A 27901-nucleotide genomic window follows, 5' to 3' on the forward strand; every position below is an offset into this window, starting at 1 on the left:
CTTGATCGCCGGGTCTGTAGTCTCTCAAGGCCTTCAGAATACAGTAAGTTACTGTTGCACTAATTCGCTCTTCCTTGCCAGTGAAACCTTGCAGATTTCGCAACATACTGCGAAAATGTGCGGCAGCCATTCAATAATTTAGTTAGCACATCGCAACAGGTTTCTTGTGAAGAAACCCGTTTATCCAGCCGCTCTTGAAGAACCAGCTCTCGTGCCCTCCACTGGACGGAGACAACTCTTTCGGCGTTCCAGTCGCTTTAAGTCCAGACGAAAGACAGTACACCAAGAGGAAGCGGTCGCGACACAAGTGGTGGGAAACAATCTGTTCGCAATAGAGGAAAGGTAAACTGGTGTGCTTATGATGGACGGCCAATTCACTGCACGTATTAAAGAGTTTTGTGTTAACTCACTTTCGGGTAAGACGCTAATCACGTTTGTGATCTAGTATCAAATCTAGTCCTGTTTAATACGTTTGAAACAGTGGTGAATCAGAACAGTTGACGATGACAGCTTTAGTAGTCTATCGAGCAACGATGTGTCAAAGATTATTTTATAGCGTGCGTTTTCAACCATTGTAGATACTATTTCATGCTATTTGATGAGTCTGTTGTTTTCTCTACAGTGATCTAAGCATATGGGACGCCAGCCCTTAGAATAAGAATCTTTTCCGAAATTTTACTTCCCATTCACATTTGGTAAAATTCTGTGTGCTTGTGAAAGTCGTATGACGCGTAGGGTTTAACGTTCAGATTAATGTCCTCCTCTTTTGTCATAACTGGAGTTTATTCGCTGATCAACGACACTGATAAAGCTCTTTTAATGGAGTTGATGTCCATCATCGCTTACTATGTTGTCATATCCACATACACATCTTATTTTAGGATGCTAATATTTTCATCTCTACTATACTCAGCTTCCTCGACAACATGTTTCATATGTTTAAAGCACTGTGATTCTTAAAATTTTCATCTCTGCTTGTCTTTTAGCGCCAAGATGAATATAACTGTGTAGTACATGTACCAAAAGTCCGAACTTCCTTCTGAAAAGGTCTTCATTATACTTCTTTACTTGCTTATTTTTTCTGACCTTCCTTTCGCACTTTGTTTCTTGATTTCTAACATCCTTTGTAATACTGCATTTTATATTATTCTAATTTATGCTCTGATTCTTCTCCACACAGGTGTGATCTTGTGTTATGGAGATTCTGTTTCCGACCTTGTTCGGTGTAGGGTGCACTCTTCAGTCGTACCAATTTGTTCCTGATATTGTTCCCACGAAATTGTTGTTTGAAAAAGATCTCGTACACCTATTCTACTACGGACACATGCCTGATTTTAACGTTTAGTAATTAGGTAATACCCTACCTACTACTCATCAATACTTACGGTTTCAGGCGGTCGGTTTAAAACACTCTCTACTATGGATACACTGTGTGCCGTATTTAGAACTGTTAATCATTTTACAGGATTAAGTATCTGTGATCGTGTGTCTAAAGGGTTAAAGCTCATAGACTGTGAAATTCGTTTCTTAAGACAGCACTGTATTGAAAGGAGAGAATGGAACAACAAACGGGATTCGAACCTAGGCTCCCTAAGTAACAGTGATAGTGTGTGAACGGACAAATACAAACGGTCGTCAGTCCAAGTCGGACGATTAATTTCAGAGTAATTATCAACTGAGAAATGATATACATACTCCTAGCGTTGGAATAAAACGAGAACAAGCTAAGCCGGCCGGGGTGGCCGAGCGGTTCTAGGCGCTACAGTCTGGAACCGCGCGACCGCTACGGTCGCAGGTTCGAATCCTGCCTCGGGCATGGGTGTGTGTGATGTTCTTAGGTTAGTTAGTTTTAAGTAGATCTAACAAGGGAACCTCCCCATCGCACCCCCCTCAGATTCAGTTATAAGTTGGCACAGTGGATAGGGCTTGAAAAACTGAACACAGATCAATCGAGAAAACAGGAAGAAGTTGTGTGGAACCGTGAAAAAAATTAGTAAAATATACAAACTGAGTAGTCCATGCGCAAGATAGGCAACATCAAGGAGAATATAAGCTTAGGATCGCCGTGGTCCCGTGGTTAGCGTGAGTAGCTGCGGAGCGAAAGGTCCTTGGTTCAAGTTTTCCCTCAACTGAAAATTTTACTTTCTTTATTTTCGCAAAGTTATGATCTATCCGTTCGTTCATTGACGTCTCTGTTCACTGCAATAAGTTTAGTGTCTGTGTTTTGCGACCGCACCGCAAAACCGTGCGATTAGTAGACGAAAGGACGTGCCTCTCCAATGGGAACCGAAAACATTTGATCGCAAGGTCATAGGTCAACCGATTCCTCCACGGGAAAACACGTCTGATATATTCTATACGACACTGGTGACGGCATGTGCGTAACATGACAGGAATATTTTGTTGACCCATCTAACTTGTACACTTGGCGAATGGGTAAAAAGATTCTTCTACCTTGCCCGATTTAGGTTTTCTTGTGGATGTGATAATCACTTCCAAAAAAGTGATGAAAACATAAGAGTTTGTCACATAAACTGAAAATAAAAAATTAAAATTCTCACTCGAGGGAAGACTTGAACCTAGGACCTCTCATACCGTAGCTGCTCTCGCTAACCACGGTACCACGGCTCTGGTAGACTGCCAGTGTCCTTGATGTTGCTTATCTTGCGCATGGACTACTCAGTTTGTATATTTTACTAATTTTTTTCATAGTTCCACACAACTTCTTCCTGTTTTCTCGACTGATCTGTGTTCAGTTTTTCAAGGCCTATCCACTGTTCCAACTTATAACTAAATCTGAGGGGGGGTGCGATTGGGAGGTTTCCTTGTAAGTTCTAGGGAACTGCTGTTCGACTGCTGCCCTTGCCAGCACATTCTCCAGATCTCTCACCAACTGAAAACGTCTGGTCAATGGTGGCCGAGAAACTGGCTCGTCACAATATGCTAGTCGCTACTCTTGATGAACTGTGGTATTGTGTTGAAGCTGCATGGGAAGCTGTACCTGTACACGCCATCCAAGGTCTGACTCAATGCCCAGGCGTATCAAGGAGGTTATTACGGCCAGAGGTGGTTGTTCTGGGTACTGATTTCTCAGGATCTATGCACCCAAATTGCGTGAAAATGTAATCACATATCAGTTCTAGTATAATACACTCCTGGAAATGGAAAAAAGAACACATTGACACCGGTGTGTCAGACCCACCATACTTGCTCCGGACACTGCGAGAGGGCTGTACAAGCAATGATCACACGCACGGCACAGCGGACACACCAGGAACCGCGGTGTTGGCCGTCGAATGGCGCTAGCTGCGCAGCATTTGTGCACCACCGCCGTCAGTGTCAGCCAGTTTGCCGTGGCATACGGAGCTCCATCGCAGTCTTTAACACTGGTAGCATGCCGCGACAGCATGGACGTGAACCGTATGTGCAGTTGACGGACTTTGAGCGAGGGCGTATAGTGGGCATGTGGGAGGCCGGGTGGACGTACCGCCGAATTGCTCAACACGTGGGGCGTGAGGTCTCCTCAGTACATCGATGTTGTCGCCAGTGGTCGGCGGAAGGTGCACGTGCCCGTCGACCTGGGACCGGACCGCAGCGACGCACGGATGCACGCCAAGACCGTAGGATCCTACTCAGTGCCGTAGGGGACCGCACCGCCACTTCCCAGCAAATTAGGGACACTGTTGCTCCTGGGGTATCGGCGAGGACCATTCGCAACCGTCTCCATGAAGCTGGGCTACGGTCCCGCACACCGTTAGGCCGTCTTCCGCTCACGCCCCAACATCGTGCAGCCCGCCTCCAGTGGTGTCGCGACAGGCGTGAATGGAGGGACGAATGGAGACGTGTCGTCTTCAGCGATGAGAGTTGCTTCTGCCTTGGTGCCAATGATGGTCGTATGCGTGTTTGGCGCCGTGCAGGTGAGCGCCACAATCAGGACTGCATACGACCGAGGCACACAGGGCCAACACCCGGCATCATGGTGTGGGGAGCGATCTCCTACACTGGCCGTACACCACTGGTGATCGTCGAGGGGACACTGAATAGTGCACGGTACATCCAAACCGTCATCGAAGCCATCGTTCTACCATTCCTAGACCGGCAAGGGAACTTGCTGTTCCAACAGGACAATGCACGTCCGCATGTATCCCGTGCCACCCAACGTGCTTTAGAAGGTGTAAGTCAACTACCCTGGCCAGCAAGATCTCCGGATCTGTCCCCCATTGAGCATGTTTGGGACTGGATGAAGCGTCGTCTCACGCGGTCTGCACGTCCAGCACGAACGCTGGTCCAACTGAGGCGCCAGGTGGAAATGGCATGGCAAGCCGTTCCACAGGACTACATCCAGCATCTCTACGATCGTCTCCATGGGAGAATAGCAGCCTGCATTGCTGCGAAAGGTGGATATACACTGTACTAGTGCCGACATTGTGCATGCTCTGTTGCCTGTGTCTATGTGCCTGTGGTTCTGTCAGTGTGATCATGTGATGTTTCTGACCCCAGGAATGTGTCAATAAAGTTTCCCCTTCCTGGGACAATGAATTCACGGTGTTCTTATTTCAATTTCCAGGAGTGTATATTTGTCCAATGAATACCCGTTTATCATCTGCATTTCTTCTTGGTGTAGCAGTTTTAATGGTCAGTAGTGTATTTCCGAAATATCATTACTCTATTAATTATTTTTTGGTGTTGTGATTTTTTCCGTCAGTTTATATTGTCACTGAAACAAGATTTCTGATAAATGCACTGACACAATTCTACTTAGTTCGTAAATTTTATGAAGAAGCCGAAGTGATGATCTACTGTAGCGATGGCGCTGGACAACATTAAGCAGCTGTGGCTCTTCATAGGATTTGCCCTGTGAAATTTATTCTTGGCGATGTAGCTTAACTTAGAGCTTTCCACATTATGCCATGTTGCAAAACACAAATAGAATTTACATCCTATGCTTATTTAATATAATTAGCAGATACTTTTGCCTCGCTTTCCACTACAGTGTGTGGATACTTCAATGGCTAGCTACCGACTGACTGTCGTACTGTTGGTGCAATAAGTGCCCTTCCACCTTTTCCTTTGAGACGTTAACACCTCCCAGGCATGGAGGGACTTCCCTCCACCTTTTCTAACCATTGCAAACTACCGTTTCTTTATGGATGAACAAGCGAAATTACAAAATAGTTTTTTTTAAATATTTGAATCAACGTAACACGCAATAAAATAAATACTTGCCTATGAGAACAAACAATAATCGTAATCAGTACGTACATAGATGGCTCAATAGTGTTCATGTTATAGCAACAGTGATATAAAGTGTTGATGTTACGGGTCTTATGCCAGGAAGGTTATGTCGTCCAGAGTCCTTAGCATTGGTATCTTGCACTTCTTTCCAAATTTGTCTTCACTTCCTTCAAAGATTCTTGACATATAATTTAAGCAATAGTGATAATAAGCTGCAGCTTTACCTTTTTGATACCATATTTCCGTACTTCATATGCTACATTTATTATTGCACTCTTTTTTGTGCACGTTATATATTGCTATTCTGTCATAATAGTTACCTGTGTTCTTTGAATGATTTGGAACACCTTCAAACATAGGGTTGGTACGTACATAAAAACCCCGTCAAATTAGACCATTCCTAATAAACGAATCTTAGGTGTTGTAATTGCTTCACTCTTACATGCACTGACTAAAGGATTAGAAGTAACAGTAACTGCAAACAAAGTAATTATTATTTACAAGAGGCAGAATCGGCGGAGACTGGGACGAAACAGTACTGTACCTAAAATTACCTGCACGAGTTGGCTGTGCTTTTTGCGAAGGTATAAGAGCTTTTATTGGATACAAACATTATAACGGTGTGGTGACAGGAAGGGCTTCCAACCACCCCTTAAACTAACCATGCCAAATCCTTTAGTAACCATACCGACCCTTCGCCGATTCGCGACAAAGGTACAAGGAAAAGCAGGAGGAGAAGAAGCTCACGTAATATCTTCACCGCACTAAGATTTACTGCTTCCAATCCATTTTGGGAAGTTATGAAAGAAAGTATCAGGGGCATCGAATTATAGGAATCGAATGGATGGGAATTTTTTACGAAGCGTAGTAAGATTTGATGCTGATTGACTTTCTAAACAGTCACTTACGTGTGTTCTAGAATACACGATTTTCTCATTTTGAGAATTGTTTTGTAGTTGCTCGTTCATTTGAACCATCCCATTGTTTTGATTGTAGTAAAGTGTCTGTTCCGCTCTTCCGTACACTCACAAAACGACCTCAGAAGTGCTTCAACATTAGAAATGATGGCTTTGTCCGTCATCGTGTCGTTTTACGCAAGTAGACAAAAATGATATTGACACATACTAGATTTATTCACATGCAGAACTTCGTTCAGGTTATTCAGTACTTATTCGTAAGGCATCCCCATCATCTCTCCGTTCTGCTATCCCAGTTACACTCACATTAAACTTCAAAACTGCTTCAATATTAGCTGACGTGAATCATGCCACAGTCTTATTACGATATCATCAATATTATTGACTATCACTTCAGAACGAACTGCAATCGGGGCGACACTGTAATACTCGATCTGCGCCATGTTTCAATTCGTTTCTTCACTTATAGAACTGGAGTGCTGGTGCAGAATCCTTATAAACATCTTGCAACTCCTTTTATGTTGGACAACAGTCTATATTTGTTCAGTAAAGTATACTGGTCTTTCATCAAACATGTGACACCAATGGCTGCAGACGGCTGTCAATAAATAATTGAACGTTGGATTGGAAAGCGTAACTAACCCGTTACAAGAGACACATATTTTAAGAGATATGTCGCTTAAGCATACAGGGTGAATCATTTAAAACTTGCACAGCAAATATTTTGGTAATGGAAAAGACCATTCACGCGCGGGTTTCAGAGAATGGATTGATAGTCTGGGCCTAGTACTGTTGGGCACTCAGCAGATGGTAAAAATACTTAAAAAGTGTAGCTTCTATGCAAGTGTACACTTTGTATATGGAGCAATGCTTATTGCCATTAACAAACTAAAATTAAGGTAAATTAGAACGCCAGTAGAGTTTGTCACAGAATTATAGTGCGAGCCTTTTAGAGAGACCGTAATTTGAAAAGTTGCCTCGCCGACTCTTGTCTGTATCATTTAAACCGCCTAGTTGCTAGGTACGATGTTGTCATGTGTGCTTACAGTGTCTTTGTATGGCCGTGTGGTACTAGGCGCTACAGTCTGGAACCGCGAGACCACTGCGGTCGAAGGTTCGAATCCTGCCTCGGGCATGGATGTGTGTGATGTCCTTAGGTTAGGTAGGTTTAAGTAGTTCTAAGTTCTAGGTGGACTGATGACCTCAGAAGTTAAGTCCCATAGTGCTCAGATCCATTTGAACCATTTGTGTTTGTATGTTCCTTCTGTGCACTGCGACTTGCTAACCAAATGGCGTGCGACAGTCCAAGCAATAGATCGTCAGTAAACGATGGGATTTACCAATGCAGAAAAAGCCGAAATACTCGTGGTGCATGGAGAGTGTAGGAAGAATGCAATTCGTTCTCGTACGGTGTATGCGGCAAAATATCCTAAAAGACGTCAACCATCTCGGCAATTATTTATCAGCCTCTTCAACCAGTTATACGAAAGTGTTTGTGCAACACCTAGATAACGTAATAGAAGAAAACAAGTGACGATAAACGAGGAGGAAATGAACGTTCTTCCTGCTGTTGCAGCTGATCCGCAATTTTGCCCCGCGCAATCGCACGAGGAAGTGGTATGAGTCAGGTAAGTATCAAATGGTTCAAATGGCTCTGAGCACTGTGGGACGTAACTTCTGAGGTCATCAGTCCCCTAGAACTTAGAACTACTTAAACCTAACTAACTTAAGGACATCACACACATCCATGCCCGAGGTAGGATTCGAACCTGCGACCGTAGCGGTCGCGTGGTTCCAGACTGAAGCGCCTAGAACCGCTCGCCCACACCGACCGGCAGGTAAGTGCCCTAAGCATTCTCCATCGACATAGGTCCCATCCTGATCACATCTGTCTACATCAAGAGTTGTATCGAAAAGATTATGACAACAGTGTTAGCTTCTGTATGTGGGCATTAAGACAGGATACGTATCATATGTTTTGTTTAGAGGTGAAGCCACACTTACCAATCATGGGCAGGTAAACCGCAGAAATATGCACTGTTGGCCTCTTGACAATCGCAGTTGGCTTCGTCAGGTCGAACGTCAGCGTCCATGGAGTGTAAACCAGTGGTGTGGGATAATGAACTATCAGTTCATAGGCCCTTTTTTTCAGAGACGGAACACTGAACACCGTCTAGTATCACCGCCCAACAGATCATTTTCCACGGATGCTAGAAGACGTTCCTCTGCCGACTATGAGGAACCTGTGGTCAGCATGATGGCTGACCAGTACATAGCGTACGAAATATTGCAGCATGTCTTCGCGAATTGTTTCTAAGTCGTTAGACTGGACGCCGAGGACCTGTACCTCGGCCGGCACCTTCCATTGATTTGCGCCTGCAGACTTTTTTTCCGTGGGGAAGGTGAAAGACGCAGTCTACAAGGACATACCAACTACAACTGATGATATAAAACGAAGTATTACTGTAGCCTACTCAATGAACCGCGCTGAAATGCTAGCATGTGTGCAACAGTCGTTCCATACCAGACTGGAGATGTGTGTTGCCGCTGCCGGTGGTCTTGCTGAACACAACCTCCTATGGTCAGCTGTCTGGTTTCTGGTTAGAATTCGCATAACTAGTGTACGCACTTATGTTGTTCTTTAATGTGTGCTATCACAGGTACTGTACAAATAATGATGTGGAAACATTTCGATATGCGATATCTTTGTACGACTCACAACAGAAACCTGCAACAAACACCATAGATGCTGTGATATGCAAATGATTATCTTTTCAGAGCATTCACACAAGGTTGGAGCCGGTGGCGACACCTACAACAAGCTGACATGAGGAAAGTTTCCAACCGATTTCTCATACACAAACAGCAGTTGGCCGGTGTTGCCTGGTGAAACATTGTTGTGATGACTCGTGTAAGGACGAGAAATGCGTACCATCACGTTACAGACTTTGATAGCGGTCGCATTGTAGCCTATCGCGATTGCACTGGTCGACATCCAATCACTGTTAGCATAATATGGAATCGGTGGGTTCAGGGGGATAATACGGAACGCCGTTCAGGATCCCAAGCGCCTCGTATCACTAGCAGCCGAGATGACAGGCATCTTATCCACATGGCTGCAACGGATCGTGCAGCCACGTCTCGATCGCTGAGTCAACAGATGGGGACGTTTGCAAGACAACAACCATCTGCACGAACAGTTCGACGACGTTTTGCAGCAGCATGGACTATCAGCTCGGAGACCATGGCTGCGGTTACCCTAGACACTGCATCACAGACAGGAGCGCCTGCGATGGTGTACTCGACGTCGAACCTGGGTGCACGAATGGCAAAACGTCACTTTTTCGGATCATGATGGTCGCATCCGTGTTTGGCGATATCGCGGTGAACGCACATTGGAAGCGTGTATTCGCAATCGCCATACTGGCGTATCACCCGGCGTGATGGTATTGGGTGCCATTGGTTACACGTCTCGGTCACCTCTTGTTCGCATTGACGGCACTTTGAACAGCGGACGTTACATTTCACACGTGTTACGATCCGTGGCTCTACCCTTCATTCGATCCCTGCGAAACCCTGCATTTCAGCAGGATAATGCACGACAGCATATTGCAGGTCCTGTACGGGCCTTTCTGGATACAGAAAATGTTCGCCTGCTGCCCTGGCCAGCACATTCTCCAGATCTCTCACCAACTGAAAACGCCTGGTCAATGGTGGCCGAACAACTGGCTCGTCACAATACGCCAGTCACTACTCATGATGAACTGTGCCGGCCGCGGTGGCCGTGCGTTTCTAGGCGCTTCAGTCCAGAACCGCGTGACTGCTACGGTCGCAGGTTAGAATCCTGCCTCGGGCATGGTTGTGTGTGATGTCCTTAGGTTAGTTAGGTTTAAGTAGTTCTAAGTTCTAGGGGACTGATGACCTCAGATGTTAAGTCACATAGTGCTCAGAGCCATTTTTCTTAATGAACTGTGGCATCGTGTTGAAGCTGCATGGGCAGCTGTACCTGTACAAGCCATCCAAGCTCTGTTTGACTCAATGCCCAGGCTTGCAAGGGCGTTATTACGGCCAGAGGCGGTTGTTTTGGGTACTGATTTCTCAGGATCTATGCACCCAAATTGCGTATAAATGTAATCACATGTCAGTTGTAGTATAATATATTTGTCCAATGAATACCCGTTTATCATCTGCATTTCTTATTGGTGTAGCAATTTTAATGGCCAGTAGTGTATCATTGCAATCTATATTGACTGACACTAGCAGCCCCTGATTATCAATCCATTCTGCGAAAACCGCACGTCAGTAGCACTTTCCCATTCCCGCAATATATGTGGTACAAGTTTTGCGAGATTCACTCTGTACTTTCCTCTCTTTTGTAGAGATTTCAATCCAGTGTTTCTCGGCCAGTTTTCAGTCTCTGCGTACAGCGGGCTGTTTGAATTTTGACCCACTGTTGAGACGATCTCTTCATCAAAATACTGGCAATGTTTAGTGAATGCTAATCGAAAGTATTTGGGATCGGTATTTCCAGCTCCGTCGGTTATCTAATAGCCGATGAAACCTCTCGAATACCTTGCTCAGGACCACGTGATGGGAAATGCTCGTGATAGATACCAGTGGTTATCACTCATCGGATTTAAGCACATTCCCCTCTCGTCGTCTGGAGCCTTGGTCAGAAGGTAGTGGGAATGAGCGAAAGCAGTTATGGACGTTACTTGTTGTTATTGTGATCTTCAGTCCCAAGACTACGCTGTCGCAGTTCTCCATGCTTTCACGCGCAGGCCTCTTCGTCTCCTTATACCTACTGCAACCTACATCCTAAATCCTTATAAGTCTTCTTACTGCATTCATCTACTGGTCTCCTCGATTTTTACCTCCTCCTCCCCCCCCCCCCCCCCCTCTCACACACTTCCCTCTAGTACTAAACTGATGTTACCTTCATGTCTCAGAACGTGTCTTATCAATATCTTATCAATGTATTATCAAACAATCCCTTCTTCTAGTCAGGTTGTGCCACAAATTTATTTTCTCACCAATACTATTTAGTATCTCCTCATAGTTACGCAATGTACCCGTTTAATCTCCAGAATTCTTCTGTACCTCCACACTTGAAAAGCCTCTATTCTCTTCTTGTAGAAATTGCTTATTGTCCATGTTTCACTTTTCATACATTACTACACTCCATATCAACACTTTCAGAAAAAACTTCCGAACACTTTAATCTATGTTCAATGTTATCAAATTTCTATTCTCCAAAATGATTTTCTTACCATTTCCTGTCAACATTTTATGGCCTCTCTACTTCGACCATCATCAGTTGCTCCCCAAATAGCAAAACTCATCTACTACTTTAACTATCTCGTTTCCTAATCTAATTTCTTCAACATCACCTGATTTAATTCAACTGCTGCATTATCATTGTTTTCATTTTGTTGACGTTTATCCTCCTTTCAAGGCACTGTCCATTCCATTCAACTGGTCTTCCAAGTCTTTTGCTGTCTCTGACAGAATGACATTGTCGCCGAAAGCCTCAAAGTTTTAATGTCTTCAACCTGGACTTTAATTCCTACTCCAAGTTTTTCTTCAGTTTCCTTTACTGCTTTTTCAGTGCAGAGATTGGATAACATCGGGGATAAGCTACAACCCCGTCTCACTCATTTCTTAACCACTGCTTCCTTCTCATGCCCCACGACTCTTATAAATGCCATCTGATTTCTGTATTTTATCCCTGCTATCTTCAGAAATTCAAAGAGAGTACTCCAGTGAACAACGTCAAAACCTTTCTCAAGTCCACAAATGTTATAGACGTCTGTTTGCCTTTCCACAATCTATCTTCTGAGAGAAGTCGTAGGATCAGTATTGCCTCGCGTGTTCCTACATTTCTTTGGGATTCAAACTGATGTACTCTTCTATCAGTTTTTACATTCTTCTGTGAAGAATTAGTGTTAGTATTTTGTAACCATCACTAACTAAACTGACGTCAAGGACGCAGGAAGTAATATGCTGAGTGGCAGTAAACTTACAACTGACACGGACTTGCTATTTATTGAGGCGAACACCCTAGTGATTTAACAATGATAATCGAAAATTTAAATCCCCTTCTTTCCATCGGTGTGTAGATTGCTAATATCCAATTTGTATTTCACAACGTATAAATTAATTAAATGCGGTCCATTTCTTTGAATAACCATGCATTGATAAGAATAAGTTGTACCTCGTTTACCTTGTAAAGTAATTTTGATGAAATATGTTCCAGAGGTCTCATAAGACTTCATTTAGCAAAAAAGATGGAGCTCTCATACTTTTGTTAACTACCATAGCAAATTATTGTACCGTAGCGTTGCCTTCGGCCTCACAGTGAGATATTTAATCAAAGGTTTCTCAAAGAACGATTTCATTAAAAGTTTCATGAAATAATATCTGACATTAGATGGTATTTCATGAAATATGTGATGTGACGTAGGTTACTTGTCGTGACGAGAAGACAAGCCTCAATGATGATCGAGAACAATTTCCTTTTTGAGGCATCGAACAGTGCAGCACTGATAAATCTATAGTTTTATCTGGACATATCTACCATTGTTTATCATTTTATTTCTTATAAGAGGGGGGCTGTACCAACCCACTGAGTACATTGTTTGGGATCATTGTCCTATGGCTGGTGACCGCTCAAACCCATAAAATTGTTACGATAAAATGTTGTCCAAAGTAATGAAAATGACCTACAAAAATATCTCAGAAGGTTCTAGCTTGAGGTAAGGAAGAGATTAACGAAAAATCACAAATGGTGCTCGGTCGTTCACCTTCGAACAATCCGCCTCCAACTTTTCCTATTTGGCCGCTCAAAACATTCAAAACGCAATAAAAGTTATTTGTATGACAAGGAGTAGGATGATAATCACTTTTAAACAATTGACATGGGAATATAGTAAATAGAGTAATTATTAAGACAGCAAATATGTACGGGTTATACTTACATGTTGTCAGGCAGAAGGAAGATAAAATAGCGGGGAGAAGGTGGGTGAAGTAACATTTACCGTTTGTTCTCAGCTATATAAATCTTACATTTTCCACATATACAGAAATTTCTTTAAATATAAATGTTCACTGTGATCATAAAAGTGTTTGCTGGTTTCTTGACATTTTAAACAACAATATATTTCACCAAACACGTTCAGGAACAAAATAAATTTAGAAACAAAGTATCTTGCCTTTAAACTGCATCATTTTGAACGTCCGTGAAGTAAAATATAAAAGGTAACAGAATGCTATGTCTCCGCAGGAGAGCTTCTGTAAAGTTTGGAAGGTAGGAGACGAGGTACTGGTGGAAGTAAAGCTGTGATGGCGGGGCGTGAGTCGTTCTTGGGTAGCTCAGTTGATAGAGCACTTGCCCGCGAAAGACACAGGTCCGGAGTTCGAGTCTCGTTCCGGCACACAGTTTTAATCTGCCAGGAAGTTTCATATCAGCGCACACTCCGCTGCAGAGTGAAAATATCATTCTGGAAACATCCCCCAGGCTGTGGCTAAGCCATGTCTCCGCAATATCCTTTCTTTCAGGAATGCTAGTCTTGCCTGGTTCGCAGGAGAGCTTCTGTAAAGTTTGGAAGGTAGGAGACGAGATACTGGAGGAAGTAAACCTGTGAGGGCGGGGCGTGAGTCATGCTTGGGTAGCCCAGTTGGTAGAGCACTTGCCCGCGAAAGGCAAAGGTCCCAAGTTCGAGTCTCGGTCCGGCACACAGTTTTAATCTGTCAGGAAGTTTCATAAAAGGTAACACTTTATGCCCCTCTTGTATGCTCGGAATTATCGGGCCATCAGCATATTTTTCAACCATTTAGTTATAGCAGCTGTAAATTGTCTTTCGGCGGCGAATGAAAATTTATATCAAGTTGGTGATTATAACCTGGGTGTGCTCACTTGGCAGATGCGGTGACCACTACGCCACCCTGGCACTGTGACTGTTGCACAACTGCATGGACTACCACAGCACGCCTCAATACAAATTCCCATTTATGCCCAGCCCACTTGGTATATTCCCTCGAGTATTTGGATGGGGGAGGGAGGCATGCTAGGGTAGGAGGTGCAGTTGGGCAATAATCACTGTGTCGGGGTAACATAACGGTTAGCGCATCTGCCTATTGAGCAGGAGACCTGGATTCGAATCCTGGACTTAGTACAAGTTTTCATTCGTCATTTCAGTCTGCATTTATACATCACAGATGTTTGAGACTTGAAAAGATCTCTGGAACCATATAGTTTCATTTAACATCTATTATCAGCTTTTAACAAGGTCTCATATATCGCGGGATAAATAAAAACCTTTGTCATCAGTTTCGTTAAAATCTTTTCAATTATGATAAGCACTTGAGGATAATTTTGATGTGGATTTATGTGCCAAGTAAATTAGCAGTGCCATGTTATCGCCCGATGAGAATTTAATAACTGTATTAGGTTATATGGCTCATTTAATATCACGTATTTATTTCTCTCCCTCTCCATTAGGGTACAGTACATGGGAAAGGAACTGGACCGAGGGATATTACTTCTCATCTGATGATCTGAAGCGTTTCAGCTTTACCACATTTCACATGATTTAGCAACAAATTTAAAGTTATATGCTTAGAGTTCATAACTATGTCTGAAAGTTTTCGTATCAATTTACATATTGCTCTAGAGTTCGAGTGTTCACATTGATAGATAAACTGAATATGAAGCATTGGATTTGTTCATTTTTTAGACATAGATTGATCAATACAGCCATTGTATTTGTTTGTTTACTACGTATATAATTTAATTTGAAAAGTTTTGTTTTTGTGAATTTCTTACAGATTAAAGACATCGGTATGAAGATAGATAAGGATTACCGGCCAATCCGGCCCATGATCTTCTTCTTCAGTGCGGATACACTCACATTGCCCGAACTCTTACGGAAATCGGTAGATTGACTGCCGCGAGTAATGAGTATAGTGGGCAGGGGCACTACAAATGTAGTGTGTGGACAGTAAGATGGGAATGTGCGTCCTACGGGGAGCGTGCCAGAGATAAGTGCATGCAGTCGCACTGTTCTCGGAGGCTCAGATGGATAGAGCGTCTGCCATGTAAGCAGAAGGTGCCGGGTTCGAGTCCCGTTCGGGGCACACATTTTCAACTGTCCCCGTTGATTTTTATCAACGCCTGTAAGCAGCTAAAGGTCTGGATTTCATTGTAATTTCATAAAAAATCGGATCGTTGTGGTTCGACTAAGGATCTATTTAGTACATTTATTTCATGAGAAAACTAGCTGATAAACCTAGCTTTGCTAGGGTATCCATTTTGCCAATTTTCTATTACGTACTAAAAACAAAAATGAACTATGTTTCTTATGTAATACCGAAAAAAGTTCAATTTCCGTGTATTCGTGCAAACATCTTTGAAATTATGAAACAGCCATACAAAGAAATATGCGTAATGTAGAAATGTACAGCTGTTTCTCGCTTCTACAACGCGATTTTGTAAACGGGACATTCTCCTCAGACATTACTTTTCTTCAACATCCGTATTATTTTTCGAATTTTGGACGTGTCGATATCATCTCAGTTTTTTTTTCTGAAAACTTTCAAATAATTTTATACACAGTATGTTATATTTGAAAATAAAATTTATGACAAGGAATTACTTTATTTTTTATTTTATAATCGATAAGTTCAAATGGTTCAAATGGCTCTGAGCACTATGGGACCTAACTTCTGAGGTCATCAGTCCCCTAGAACTTAGAACTAGTTAAACCTAACTAACCTTAGGACATCACACACACCCATACCCGGGGCAGGATTCGAGCCTGCGACCGTAGCGGTCGCGAGGTTCCAGACTGGAGCGCCTAGAACCGCTGGGCCACAATGGCTGGCGATCGATAAGTACTAGTCGTGAATGTACAGTTATAATTAATTTTTTAGAAACATTTGAAATTATGAATTATTTGCACACTTCAAATTTGTATTATTAATTACGCAATCCTCTACTGTTTACTATATTTATTTCTGGATTCCTTTGGGAAATAATAATCGAAAGCAGTAATGTAACAGAAGCTAGCAGAATTTCATTTATTAAGAAAAATTGTATACCCTTTGAAGTATGGTTATTTCTGCAGAGTGTGAGAGTCGTAAGCGTGCCTCTGATGTTATCGGACTTATTTTTGTGCGAACAATGTAATTTTGGCTTTGTTAATGTGAAATAATCAAAATACTGGATGACATATTAAAATGTGAGTCAATATATTTACGTAAAAACAATAGTCTGCAAAAATTTTAAAATTATTTAGAGCAATCCAACTGTGAGGAAGTGACATTTTCAGCTTCAAGAAACAGACCCCTAGACAAGAAGAACTGGAGGCAACTCTACATGTCAAGCTAAGTAAATTAGAAAGTTTATTGTAATCTTTGCTCCTCTCAAATCTTCATAAACGATTTTAATGTGGACAATAGACGGAACTTGTGATCTCCTCCCCCCCCCCCACCCTCCCTCCTTCCTAAGAAGGGGGTGGGGAGATTACAAGTTCACACTTTGTCAATATGTTTACATTTTTGAACACGGCGCAAAAAATTCAGTTAATTTGGATACGTCTGAAAATGACGCCAGTTTACACAAACTACATAAAATTTACGTGTTTTGATAAATCACACATATCATTCAGATTTTTGTGTCATCACGTTGTCACTGTAGGCTTGTACCATGGGAAGCAATGAGAGGATGTTCTTTGGTGGTCGGTGTCCTCTACAATAACACAACTGCACCCATGTATTAACAGGGTTCTTTATTAACATAAACAGAGAGCTACTTACCTTAAAGCCAGTGGTTGTGGTACAAGCTCCTTCATAATAGTCCACGTTAGCCTCACTTCTGATGAAGTAAAAGTCTCCTATGTGAAGACAGTGACTCGACTCAGTGACTCACTGGGTGACTCACTGGGCCCTCCGGTCTGCAGCAGAGATCTAAATAATAGCAGGCGAGTGTGTTGGCGGCACGTTCTTTGCGAGTCTGTCTTTGTGCTCTCTTCTGATAGGCGCACTTGCTCCAATGCCTGTTATTGATCTTCCCGCAGCCTCTTTACCGACCGGTGTGCTGGCAACAGCTGATTGTTCAACTACTTTTGAAAATAGCAGCAAGACTGAGATTCACTGTTTCATTTTTAATGGCGCTAAAATATTAGGCTGTGACTGGCTGATTCGTTTCAGTGGTGGATAAAATAATAGGTGTTGTTTGGAGGAGAGGACTGGGCAAAGGGGAAGGGCATGATAGTCTCACACATTTGGCACTGACGAGGTCATGAAGTCGGTGTCGTAGATGACGTCATGAGATAAAGCTCATTGATGACACCATGTGTTTGCCCCTAGTATGTAGGCAACCAAAGGGTCGAAGTTCGTATTTTGTGTCGAATGCCTATTGCCTTCCTGGTCTTGATGTAGGAGGAGGTGTCCTTAATCCTTTCCTTCCTGTAGTAAAGAATCTGACTAGAGTTCTTCCCTTGTCTTTCATTTATAGCATGCATGTAAATTAAGAGCTACATAAATAATTTTCTATATATAAATTTAAAATTGTGATGCTTGTGAAACATGTTAAGTGCTGAATCACATATAGTTTCATCCAGATGATCTACACAGACATTGATAAAAATTAGCCACTGCAAAAGAAATGATAATTTCTACACAGTCATGTTCGATGTTCTTTCTCATAATCAATTCAAGTACAAACATAATACTCGAAATGATGAAAACTGTTCTTTGGGAGACAGCTAGATGAAAAATTGAAATTAAACATGTTCTTAAAGGGCAACATGTGTTTGAATGTAGTCCTAAATCCAATGTGTGTTGGAAGTCGTGAAGTAAACACTTTGTGAATGAAGTCAAGTAAGTTTAATTACATACTTTCCCTTAAAGAGTCAACGGTGATACTCCACAATGAGTAGAAACGTCAGCTAATAATGCACTAATGGCTCGCAAGGTAATAAATTTTATTCGTCGGAGTTTGTAGTTCTATACGCCAGGGCCACTGACGTTTGATGCAGTTACAATGAAGGCGATACTTTTAATTTCCTGAAATATGGGTCTCTCCGCAGCTTTAGTGAATATCATACACAACCTTCCACTCTTTCTCCTCCACCTCCCAGCTACTGGTAGCTACGTAAATTCCGAGAAAGTATGCAGTGGTACAAGTCACTGTCTATAAAGGATTCACAGGGTTACGAGAAATGCTTTTGGAAAGTGCTGTTCCCTGTTACCCTGACAAGATCAGTAGAGAGTAAAACTTACAGTCGACTTTTCACATGCGAATGTGCAGCCAAAAGCATGAAAGCCCAAGGTTCTTTAAAACGATAATGTCGGCTCACGTTAAAAATTTTCTCCATTGGATGGTTTTGTCTAATTGTCCGTCGTGTACAGTACAATAATATCGTAAACGTTCTTGTGAAATGAAGTGAATTAAAGATCATATAGAAGAATTACTTTCACATAAATATGGAATGTATTATTAATATAAATTAGACTTATTTTTTGAAGCTCTTTTACAAAATAAAAGGGCTGAATGTAAATAAGGTAATCCGTTCCTTTGGAAAAGGGTATCGTATAATTACAAGTTAATAATTTTCGGATTTTTTCCTTTGGTTGTAGTATTAAAACTTTCTCCTTGGCAAATATATGGGTATTTCCCAACCATAAGCCAAAATAGGTCGCATATAGTTTTCTGTCAATTGCTGCAGTGAGAAGTGGAGTTTAAAAAAAAAAGGCGAAGTAAGATATTTTGACAATGCACTGTGTGACGTCATAGCAGAGTCTGCAAAATGGTGGTAAGTATCAGTGAAAGATATTTTGCCATTATGGTGTGTGTGAATTCTACAAAAAGGTGAATCGTCTATGTGATCTGAGTGTGATTGAGCCATTGTTAGCATAATTAATACCTTCCGTTACTAGCAGCAAAGTTTTGGACATTTTCTGTAAGATACATAGATAGATAGATATTCAGCGATCACAGGCCCTGCAGACAACGCGCTGCTTCCACAAACTGCCTCCATTCCTGCTGTTTTGTGCCCGGTTCTACCAGGGGTCTTCAATTCCCGGGGCTGCTAGGTCCTTCTCCAAGTCGTCCATCTAGCGCCGCCTTGGTCGCCCAATGAGGCGTTTGGTGTTTGGTTTCCCCGCTAGTGCCATCTTCGCCTGCGTTCCATCTGGCATACGGGCTACATGGCCCACCCATTGTATTTTTTTGCTCTTTATCTTCTGTAGGATAGTTGGTTGTCGCATCAGAAGTTGTAGATTTCCTCGTTCTTCCTCCTCCTCCATTCTCCATTATCTAAAACTGGTCTCCATATCTTCCTCATTACTCTTCTTTCAAATATTAATAGTTTTTCCCTTTCTCGCTTAGTCATTCTCCATGTTTCTGAACCGTACATTACTGCTGGGCATATCACTGTGTTTTATATTTTCATCTTCGTGTTCACTGAGATCGATTTAGAGCCAAGCGTCTCTCTGAGAGTATGCACGCATTTCGTTCCCACTGCTGTTCTTTCCTTGATGTCCATTTTTATGTTGTTGTCCGTGGTAAACCACGATCCCAAGTATTTGAACTGGTCTTACTCTCTTGAACCTCTTGCCATCTATCTCAAGAAATTCTGTCTGCTCTTGTCTTCTTCCTAATTGCATGAACTCTGTTTTGTCTCGATTCACTTTGAGCCCTACCTTCTGTGCATAACTGTCCATTTTCTGGTACATTTCTTTCAACTCGTGCTTTGATTCACTTCATAGTACTATTTCATCTGCATATGCGAGACAATTGAAGTTACCATCCATCTCTACTCCAGCCCACTCCTGTTGTATACACTCTTTTATTACTTTCTCTGAGATGACATTGAACAGAACACATGAGAGAACATCCCCTTGTCTGAGGCCTGTCTCAATCTCGAATGTTTCTGATGTGGCTCCTCGGAAACGTAATGCTGCCTTTGACCCTTCCATACAAGCTTGCACCATTCTCACTAGCTTCTCAGGAATTCTGAAGTCCCGCATTGCATTGTATAGGCTATTCCTGTGGATGATGTCATAGGCACGTTGAAAATCGACGAACAGGCTGTAGATATCTTTATCACATTCCCAATGTTTTTCAAACAATTGTCTTAGTGTGAAAATGTGATCTATTGTTGATCGGTTTGGTCGAAAGCCAGCTTGGTACTCCTGTATGTTGTTCTCTATGAATGGTTGCAATTTTCTGAGGATAACGATGGACAGAACCTTATACGTTACATTCAACAAGCTGATTCTTGGACATATTATAGAAAATTTCCATTCTTCTGGCAGTGTCTCCTTCTCCCATATCAACTGTGTCAGTTTATACATCTCTAAGTGTAAGCTCTCACCTCCCTCCTTGATTAATTCTGATGTTATTCCGTCCTCCCCTGGGGCTTTGTTGTTTCTGAGTCCTTTGATTGTGATTTTCACGTCTTCTTCACTAACTTCCCATTCTTCTTCATCATTTCCTTCATCCATAGTGTTTGCAGGTAATATCTCATCTAGGTCTGGGCGATTCAACAGGTCTGAGAAGTATTCTTTCCAGATTTCTACTATTCTTTCCTTGTCATTTATCGAGTTGCCATTCTTATCTCTAATGAAAAAAGTTGGGTTCTCAAATCCACGTTTCCGATTTTTCATGTATTGGGAGAATTGCCTTAAGATCTTGTTTTGGTTCTCTGCCGCAACTTGTTCTAGCAAACTGGTTAGATATAGTCTATTCTCTGCTCTTAGGATTCGCTTTGTCTCCCTTCTGATGTTGATAAAATGTTCCCTTTTCTGCTCATTCTCCCTGTCAGCTAGCCACTTCTCTCTCATCTTCTTTCTCTTTTCTGTAGCCTTTTGGCATGTCTCGTTGAACCATTTCCTCTTCTTCATTATCTTCTTTCTTCCCAATATATCCTCCACTACACTTAGGACCGTGGACTTTATTTCTTTCCACCTTTTCTCCACGTTCTCTCTTGGCTCTAGGGTCTCTAGGACCTCAAAACGGTTTTTGATTTCTATAGCAAATTGTTCTTTAATGGTACTTTCTCGCAGTTTCTCAACATCAGAGCAGGTTCTAGTGTCCCTTTCTTCTTATGCATGTAGGTGAACATGAGTTTAAGCTTGCACACAATGAGGGAGTGGTCTGACGCACAGTCGGCTCCTCTATAGGACCTGACGTCCATGACTCTATGGCTAGAGCGCTGGTCCACCAAGATGTGATGTATCTAGTTGGTGGTTCTTCCATATGGCGAATACCATGTTCCCTTATGTATTCTCTTGTGTTCGAAGTAAGTGGAACTTACTCTCAGGTTCTTTGAGATGGCTAAGTTGATCATCCTCTGACCATTCTCATTGGTCTCATCATGCAAACTGTGCCTTCCTATAGTTGGTATGTGGAATTCTTCTTTTCCTGCTTTACCATTAAAATCTTCCAGCACTATCCTGATGTTTCTAGTTGGTGTGATCCCAATTGTTTGTTCTAGTTTGTCATAGAACTCTTCCTTTTCCTCATCTGTTTTATCCTCAGTTCGGCATGAACATTGATAAATGTTATGTCTGACACTTGGTTTCCAAGTACTATGTCGGATATATTCTTGTTAACAGTTTTGAATTCCTTCGCCGATTTTGCTGTTTTGTTGTGTATTACAAAACCAGTGCCGAATTCGTGTTTATCTACACATCCGCCGCAGAATAGTGTTTATCCACCCTCTGTGTGAGTTCCTTCTCCTAGCCATCTTGTCTCTTGTACCGCCACCAGGCCCAGTTTATTCCTCTTAATTTCTGAGACCATAGTCTGGATGGTTCTTGGTCTATACAGGCTCTGAACATTCCAAGATCCAAAATTAAAATTTCTAAATCGTGTGCCGTTTGTCCTTTGCAGTTTTCGTATTCCATTGTATCCACCCACGTCCGAGGCAAGTTTATTTTTCGTAACAAAGAGTTTTTGCAGGATTGGGCTGTTAGCCCAATGCCAAACCCTGCTCCTTTATGCGGGCTTGCGACTGGCAGTGGCTGTTGCAAGGCAACTGACCCCAGGAGGAGTTACTAGCAGCAAAGTTTTTGACATTTTCTGTAAGCATTCCAAAAACACTGACACTGCGTAAAGCGTTTACAAAAAAATCAAATGTTCAAATGTGTGTCAAATCTTATGGGACTTAACTGCTAAGGTGATCAGTCCCTAAGCTTACTCACTACTTAACCTAAATTATCCTAAGGACAAACACACACACCCATGCCCGAGGGAAGACTCGAACCTCCGCCGGGACCAGCTGCACAGTCCATGACTGCAGCCCCTAGACCGCTCGGCTAATCCCGCGCTAACGCGTTTACATTATACAGGGTGTTACAAAAAGGTACGGCCAAACTTTCAGGAAACATTCCTCACACACAAATAAAGAAAAGATGTTATGTGGACATGTGTCTGGAAACGATTAATACCCATGTTAGAGCTCATTTTAGTTTCGTCAGTATGTACTGTTCTTCCTCGATTCACCGCCAGTTGGCCCAATTGAAGGAAGATAATGTTGACTTCGGTGCTTGTGTTGACATGCGACTCATTGCTCTACAGTACTAACATCAAGCACATCAGTACGTAGCATCAACAGGTTAGTGTTCATCACGAACGTGGTTTTGGAGTCAGTGCAATGTTTACAAATATGGAGTTGACAGATACCCATTTGATGTATGGATTAGCACGGGGCAATAGCCGTGGCGTGGTACGTTTGTATCGAGACAGATTTCCAGAACGAAGGTGTCCCGACAGGAAGACGTTCGAAGCAATTGATTGGCGTCTTAGGGAGCACGGAACATTCCAGCCTATGACTCGCGACTGGGGAAGACCTAGAACGACGAAGACACCTAAAATGGACGAGGCAATTCTTCGTGCAGTTGACGATAACCCTAATGTCAGCGTCAGAGAAGTTGCTGCTGTACATGGTATCGTTGACCACGTCACTGTATGGAGAGTATTACGGGAGAACCAGTTGTTTCCGTACCATGTAAAGCGTGTGCAGGCACTATCAGCAACTGATTGGCCTCCACCGATACACTTCTGCGAATGGTTCATCCTACAATGTGTCAATCCTCATTTAAGTGCAAATGTTCTCTTTACGGATGAGGCTTCATTCCAACGTCATGAAATTGTAAATTTTCACAATCAACATGTGTCGGCTGACGAGAATCCGCACGCAATTGTGCAATCATTTCATCAACACAGATTTTCTGTGAACGTTTGGGCAGGCATTGTTGGTGATGTGTTGATTGGGACCCATGTTCTTCCATCTACGCTCAGTGGAGCACGTTATCATGATTTCATACGGGATACTCTACCTGTTCTGCTAGAACATGTAGCTTTACAAGTACGACACAACATGTGGTTCATGCATAATGGAGCTCCTGCACATTTCAGTCGAAGTGTTCGTACGCTTCTCAACAACAGATTCGGTGACCGATGGATTGGTAGAGGCGGACCAATTCCATGGCCTCCACGCTCTCCTGACCTCAACCCTCTTGAGTTTCATTTATGGGGGCATTTGAAAGCTCTCGTCTACGCAACCCCGGTACCAAATGTAGAGACTCTTCGTGCTCTTATTGTGGATGGCTGTGATACAATGCGCCATTCTCCAGGGCTGCACCAGCGCATCATGGATTCCATGCGACTGAGGGTGGATGCATGTATCCTCGCTAACGGAGGACATTTCGAACATTTCCTGTAACAAAGTGTTTGAAGTCATGCTGGTACGTTCTGTTACTGTGTGTTTCCATTCCATGATTAACGTGATTTGAAGAGAAGTAATAAAATGAGCTCTAACATGGAAAATAAGCGTTTCCGGACACATGTCCACATAACATATTTTGTTTCTTTGTTTTTTGCCGGCCGAAGTGGCCGCGCGGTTCTGGCGCTGCAGTCTGGAACCGCGAGACCGCTACGGTCGCAGGTTCGAATCCTGCCTCGGGCATGGATGTGTGTGATGTCCTTAGGTTAGTTAGGTTTAACTAGTTCTAAGTTCTAGGGGACTAATGACCTCAGCAGTTGAGTCCCATAGTGCTCAGAGCCATTTGAACCATTTGTTTCTTTGTTTGTGAGGAATGTTTCCTGAAAGTTTGGCCGTACGTTTGTATGGTGAATATGCATTAGTCATCATGTATATTGAGTGTTAGAAGTAATATGTCAGTTAGGTGGCATAAAGTCTGAACTCTTTTTTTTTTTTTTCAAGTCTCAGCCTGCTACTACACACGTATACTTCTCCCGAGTTGAGGATTGATGAAATTATTGATTAAGTACTTTTGCAAGACTCAGCTTGTCAGGACGAACATTGTGTCCAGTGAACCACCGCCTGCACCGCTGCGAAAGTTCATATTAACGCGGCAGGAGAAAGTTTTTACCACAGTATCGTAAAATGAGGTTATTACCCAACTGTGATTGAGTACTAGAAACAATGTAATTTCGTAGGTCTTAAGAGGAAGGACGAATGTATCAAATGCAAACTACTGTCTACTTGCTATAATTTTAATTAGTTAATGTGGAAATCGTGTTGGTGATGTACATGTAGTGGTATCACGTCTTGCAGTATATGATTAATTTATGTGTTAACCTTCGATTTATAACTACGCTGTTTACCCTACACAAATGAAGACATAATTGGGTAACGAGTTGATTTTAGATATTGTACTATTGCACTGGAGTACAGCAAAAATGACGTTAGCATGTCCAAATGTCGTCTTTGTCAATTGTGACTAGCTGTAAAAAGTGATAGGACAGACCAAAATGCAAGCGTAAAAAATTAGTGGTATTATCTTCCTGGTAGGATTATCTTCCTAAAGTTTAAATAACAAACTCATTTTGAACAATTGCATGGCTGCCTTTAACAATGAATAATGCCTCCATTATAACGTGCTCTAGAAAAAAGAAACACTTACTACTGAAGTGTTGCCTGTAAGTACTACAAAGCATGAACACCACCCATTTTTTTTCTATTACATTAATGTTAAATCGTTGTGCAGAAACGCAGTATCCACAGGAAAATAAACTACGACGTTTTTGATGATAGTGATTCGCCGTGTCATGTGACACCCCACTAAAAGCATAGGACACCCGTTTTCGACGTCATGATTACCTCACCCACCAAAACTGTCAGCTGAAATACCCAGTGAGTGAACGGTTATATCCGTAACATGGCAGCTGCCTTAGGTGTTGAGTCAAATATTGCAATGTGTATAAAACTAGTCCGCTTGCGCTTCTGAACTAATCATTCTACTTACTGTAGTTTCACATTTTATTTCTTTATTTCGACATTTTGTTGGCTCTGTAACAAGAGTACTAAACACTTGGGGAAGTTAGTTTCATATTCTGTGGGAATACTAGGCTTTTTTTTCTGTCATCGCTTGTATTGATGATTATACGTGTTCACTCTTTGACTTTTGTACATAAATTTTGGTTTTCCTTTTGTATTCTCCCTTATGTTTAAAAGAGCCATATTTGTCTTCTTACAACCTGTTTCGTGTTGTCCATTATCATTGTTGTAGAATAATGTCCACGCCGTGGAAGGCTTTCAGACCTCCATTTACATAATGGCGGTTGGAGATGAGTAGCTTCGACCCCAAGTTAAACGCTGTCCGCACACCTGATGTTCGCTTCTGCCGACGCTTTATTAAGTGGAGACGTAGGTCACTGACCGACCTTTGGCCGACGAACTCGCCGAGTCTAGCCTAAGACAGGCTCAGGATATAACGTGACGTGACCTCACTACAAAATGGCGGACACTCCGCAGTCTTTGCGGGACAAACAGGCCCCATCTCAGAATGTAGCATTCGTCCGAAAGCAACGAAATCTTTGACCATATAATCTTAACCCAATATCTGTAATAAAATACTGTGGGTGTAATACTAGAGAAGCATCCATTGGGCGCGTGCAGGAATCAATATTAGAGGAAAATGAATAAGTTTAGGGATCATGAGCGTCATTGACGACAATTCCAATTGGTAACAATGGTAACAATTCCATTGGTAACAATGTTTAGTCGAATAGCACACTGAAAATTTTTGTAAACTAACCACAACTCTGCACTCCACCTAAACAACAAAATTTGCGGTAAACCCTTTACTCATAACTTTATGATCGGAAAAAATAGTTATATAAGTAACCAAGAAACGACAGGTAATGAGCTAGTTATATAACCTTAAATAGTTCGTCGACAAAATAGACGACTGAAGAAATTATGTGAAGTGGAAGGGAGATGGCTGGAAGTGGAAAAGTACTGGCACCATCAAAATAAAATACATTTTAGCAACTGTTTATTAACATCCAAAATCCATGCAACGATACTGCAATAAAGGAAAAGATAGCCAACAAGAAATTTTAAAATTTTTGAAATGACTTGCAGCACAAGTATTGAACAAGAAAATTGATTAAAAAGAATCAGGTTAATAGCTTTTTGCAAATGACAAATCCTTTATACCGTAAACTCGGAATAGTTACATCTTAAAGAAAGGAATCACCAGTCCAAACACCCTTAAACAGTTTATAGATTTGTGGCTTCGTTCATAGATGAAAGAACCAAATCTGAAACTTGGTAACAACAACACTAGCTTAAGGCCTTGTTGCAGTTATGTTTCATTTTCATTATGAAGCCAACAAATTTTTATAATCAGATATAGTTAACGAGATAACGCTGCGGTTCTTAATGACGGCATCAAAAGTTTAAGGCCCAATTAAGAAAAATTAAGATACTCATACAGGGAACAGTGGCAGATTAAAAAAGGGAGAACTTAAAACCGATTATACTCTTTCCGCACGTAGGAGACTGTGGAAACAAACTATTTTTTAAGTAAAGTTTCAATTTGTGTTTACGATATGGGAGGGCGGAAACGTTATAATCAGCATTCATTTTACGTATGTTCGAGCACCTAATTTGGCTTCAGTTGGACACAGAATTCCCAAAATTTAAAATGGTTACTCAACTAATTACTTTCATTGAAAGTTAGAACGAAAACTCTATACAAATATTATCCAGCTATGCCTGCCCGGGCGTAAAATACATCGTCAGCAGTACGTCAATAACTGACTACGCGCGGGAAATTCAAATTGCCGCGCTCTATGAACATTGACTTAGAAAAGATCTGATTATTTATTAAGAAGATTCAATCTGGCTGCTTGCGTCTGACCGTATGTTCTAGTCAGCGTAATGCTACCAAGTACCGATGAGCTACAAACAAAGAGATTCTTATTAACATTTATCAACAGTATACAGTGCCGTTTTCCATGAAGTAAAAGAGTTATTATCTGAATTAATTATTGTTCAACTAATGAAACTACACGTGTGTATCAAAGCAGACGCTTACAAGCTAGGCTCATGATACCTATTATGTCTCGATGCTCGTCGTCAAATATGGGGTGTCCAGGAATCCTTCGTACTCGGTTCGCTAGACAAATCAAACAAGTCGTGTTAATGAGTTTTATTACAAAAAGAAAATGACTATACTTAACTCTGACAATCACACAGATATGTCGCAAGCAAGGGGCGACACACAAAATAATGGATCTTCTTCAGTGTAAACAGTTCCGAGCTACATAGAGTGTATAACCGAAGTAACGAGCATTGACGTTTCTATTCAGGTCGCTAGTCTTGAAGCTGCTATTCAACTGGGGCGTTGCCAGTCGGTCGCGGCGTATGTCCTCTTCACACAGGGCCTGCTGATGTCGCGTTGTCGCCCTGGAGAGTGGTCGGTCAATG

The 27901-nt window shown here is 42.0% G+C and overlaps 1 long non-coding RNA gene across 1 annotated transcript in view; it reads left to right on the forward strand.

Moving 5' to 3' along the window:
* The first annotated feature begins 270 nt into the window (after positions 1-270).
* Positions 271-27901, forward strand: part of LOC126203643 (uncharacterized) — a 215496-nt gene continuing 187865 nt past the window's right edge. The window contains exon 1 of the long non-coding RNA XR_007540323.1: positions 271-416. This is a non-coding gene — a long non-coding RNA (uncharacterized LOC126203643). The remainder of the gene's footprint in view (positions 417-27901) is intronic.

The sequence above is a fragment of the Schistocerca nitens genome, chromosome 9, assembly GCF_023898315.1.
Source record: "Schistocerca nitens isolate TAMUIC-IGC-003100 chromosome 9, iqSchNite1.1, whole genome shotgun sequence".
NCBI lineage: Eukaryota > Metazoa > Arthropoda > Insecta > Orthoptera > Acrididae > Schistocerca > Schistocerca nitens.